The following is a 3961-nucleotide window of genomic DNA, read 5'->3' on the forward strand; positions in this document are numbered from 1 at the left end:
CTTTGCAGCCAGATGTATTGCATTCCTGATTTCATTTCAAACTCTACCGTTTTGCAAGTTGCAAGCAGTGTTTTTGCTGTCTTTAGCAGCTCTAGATGTCCATTGTCTATTCATTTTTTAACAATTTTTAACAATGAATCAACTGCATTGTGTTTTTCATTAAACTCATTTGTACACAGTGCAATAGAATGTCTAAGTGTGATGTTAGTTTCCCTATACTGCTCCTCTAGGACAGTAAATCATCACAATGTCTTTCATTTGCACTGTTCTCTTTAACAGAACCATCCTCTTATGTTATTGGAAAACATCTCTCCAATAATGCATTAAAATCTGCATCATTTGCATTATTCTGTTCAACTGAAGCCTCATCTTCAAGTTCTTGGTAACACACTAAAGGGCACTAAACAGACATGTTTGTCTGTGAAAAATCCTTGAGCACTAGCACATTTAAAAATATATATTTTTGTCCATTTGCAAAGCGATGAGTACTTTCAATCTGACATTGCATATGTAACAGTGGTAATAGAGATTTGACATGAAATTAAGAGTATGCATGATTGATGCTTTGGTGCCCCCTAGTGGTTAAGAAAATCCAGGCATTTTTCTTTAAGATGTCCTTGCACAGCTACCATAGTTTAGTAGACGATGGCTGATGCTGCTACTGGCAAGCGTGCTCTGAATACAGGAGTGAAAATATAATGATTAAAGTGTATAACATGATTATTTTTGGATATAAAAGAGTGATTAAGTTGTCAACAAATGTATAATGCTTCTGATAGATTTAAACAGCGAATATGTATAAAGAAATGCAACATTATTGAGCTTTGTGTTTCTCATAGTAAAAACCGCATGTTGATAACATAGCATTGTATTAGAGAATGACGCAAGACCACACTTAAAGCGACAGTGTTGTTTATTTTACATCTTTTGTTTGTTTCAGTTTTGCCTGCAGTATATTGCCGTTACATGTGATCTTAAGTTATTTGATTTGTTTCTCAGGTATGTAATAATTGATTCTTTATAAGTTAGTTTGTTTTGTTAATGTTAAAGTAGTTCAGCAGATAATGGCTGATGCTGCTACTGTTTTGCCTGCAGTATATTGCCGATACATTTGATGTTATTTGATTTTTTTTTTTTCAGATAAAAAGAAACGCTGATAATCACTTTTGGAGGGATTTATTATTTTAAGTTGGTGACGATTGCAGTACAACACAACGCAGAGGTCAACAATCGTTACACTGGTGCCGTGACCTTGAGAATCACTTTGATCAGCTTGATGCAAATCGGCCGTGGTTGCTGCTCATCACTTCTTAGGCTGCTTCTTTGGATCTTTGGTGTTTTGGACAAAGACAGTTAACACACTCACTAAATGATTGACTTACGATTACATTGCACAGTTGGAGCCTGAACTTTGGAAAACATTTACTATGATTAGGTCATTGTGAATATTGTAGTTATATCATTTTGATAATTTTTTTTGTGAAATTATTGATTTTGATACACACATACTGATAATGTTTTTTCCTCTCTTTTCTGATTTTCCTGAAATACATTTATTTAGTTTTTCTCTCTGATTGTAAGAAAAAAAAACTAAGTAAATAATGGCTGAAAGACAAGATTATGAGATCGATATGGATGGAACGTTTATGGAAACTAACAGTTTTCCCAGAGGGAGGGGTTGTTGGTTTGTTGGTGCTTTGGGGGGTGGTATACACAGAGAAAATGACGGAAGGTCAGCAGGTGTCTGCTGGTTTAGTAAATACAAGCAATAACGGTCAGAAAAATTATACAGAACATGCTAGTTTTCAGACAACACAAGAACAGTCTGTACCGACTGTAGCTCCTCAAATTCGATACATGTCGGTTTGAAACATGACATGTTTCGTGGTGATCGATCTGATCATTAAAGTGTGGGTTGACAGGACCAAGGCTTATATAAGGAAACAGAAATGCCCCATTTCAGAACAGGCAGAGGAAATCATTAACAGACTAGCTGGAAAAGTGAAAGATATAGTTCAGATCAGTATGTGCAGTGATTGCATGATTGATCTAAAGCAGAACCCTGAGCTGATTGATCATATTCTGCTACAGTACTTTAGTGAGACTTCATCATCCTTACCTCTTGCCGACTTCTATGCTACTGTTCCCAGAGCTGGGGAGAATCCAGTTGACTATTGGATTCGGATCAACAAGGCTGCTGATCTAGAGAATGATGGCCTTGTCAGACAAGGAAATGATATGAGTGAAGAGGTAACACGTATGTTTATCAAGCATTGTCCTGACCAAAGTTTGGCTAGTGTATTTAGATGCAAACCCATTCATGAGTGGAGAGCTAAAGATATCCGAGGCAGGATTGATGACTATCAGAGAGATTATAGGGGTTATGCTGGTGCGCGTATACAGAGTAACACATCGTCAGTACACATTGTGGATGAACTCTCGGTTGATTTACCCAAAACCTGCTTACCGCGAGTATGTTGGTTCCAAAACAAATGATAAGAGTTAGTTAAATCAACCTCCTGAAGATAACCGCGGGTTATTTGCAAGCATGGCACACACCTGAAGGCATTTTCAGTAGATCACAGAATTCACGAATCACCATAAAAAGTCACATTGAGAAAAAGGGCAATGCACTTTAAAGAGGCGAAGCTGGAGGTATTAAACACAGAGATTACACATCTGCTTCAACGAAGGAAAGAAATATAGGATAATAAATAGATAATAAAAGAAAAAAATAATAAGAAAGTTTGTTATTGTTGCGAAGGGATGCTATGCAAACTGGGGTAGTTCTTATAGGGATGGCTGACGTGAAACTGACGTTTCGACACAGTGTCGAGATCCCGAAGCGCAAGTGTTTCGAAACACTGTACCGAAGCATGATCCGAAACACCCAGGTCACGTGACTAAAGTGTTTCGAAACACTTGGTCACGTGACAAAAGCGATTCAAAGCATCGATCATTTCAGAGGCGTTTCAAGACCCGGAGAATCTGCATTTTACTGGCATGATCTTCATTAAGTCTTCGACTTGTATGGTCTAGTGGACCGTGCGTGTGCACTTTAGAACTGTATTTCGCATTTATTTTGGGTTCGAATCTCGACTATTACAAATACTCCAAAATCATGATTTTATGTATTTTAATCATGTTACTGTTTTATGGTGTAGCCTAGATAGGATACAGCTGCGGATACACCATCAATTTAGCATCATTTTTGTAACACTGTAAAACAATAATTCATATTTTTACAGTACTGTGATGGGTTTAGGTTTTGGATAGACGTTAATAAAATACAATGGGAAATTTAATTAATAATAATTATTGTTAACTTCTGGCCACAACTGTATCTGATCTAGTAACAACCCTGTTATATGAACAAAATACAAATTTATTTACAAATGTTTATTCGTATGTCAAAGCAATGTTGAAACAAAACGATACAACAACAAAGCATTACCAACTGGTATTAAAGCATCTCAACACACTTGTGACAGTCTGGATTCGAACCCTTTTTTCACGCATGGTAGTCATGTACTCTAACCGCTCGACTAAACCATCTGATGATGCAAGGCTACAAAGTGGGGTTTGATACATCAATTTGCTCAACTGTTCTTTGCTGAAGCTGTTTCAGTGAAATACAGATAAAATGACCACTAGGTGTCACCGTAGAGTGGTGTTTCGAAACGTTTCGAAGCTTCGACACATTTGCTTCGATAGTTTCAGTGTTTCACGAAGCCTTGCTTTGCCCACCACTAAGTTCTTAATGCAGCTTTATTATAAGAATGGTCATTCAGGCAAGGGTCAAATACCAGTATAAACAGTGTAGTAGGCAATCCAGAAGCAAATCCAATAAAACAGGCAAAAGGTTCGGGGCAGGCAGAAAAGGGTCAAAACACGATAAACAGTCCAAAAGTCAAAAACACAGGCAACAGGAAACAAGGAAACCGCTTGCGTAAGGACAGCA

The 3961-nt window shown here is 37.3% G+C and overlaps 1 long non-coding RNA gene across 1 annotated transcript; it reads left to right on the forward strand.

The window, feature by feature from the left end:
• The first annotated feature begins 637 nt into the window (after nt 1-637).
• On the forward strand, nt 638-2688 carry LOC141385615 (uncharacterized). The gene is made up of 2 exons (XR_012406372.1): nt 638-999; nt 1141-2688. It is a non-coding gene; the product is annotated as an uncharacterized lncRNA (long non-coding RNA).
• The last annotated feature ends 1273 nt before the right edge of the window (nt 2689-3961 follow it).

This window comes from Danio rerio, chromosome 5, assembly GCF_049306965.1.
Source record: "Danio rerio strain Tuebingen ecotype United States chromosome 5, GRCz12tu, whole genome shotgun sequence".
Taxonomy (NCBI): Eukaryota; Metazoa; Chordata; class Actinopteri; order Cypriniformes; family Danionidae; genus Danio; species Danio rerio.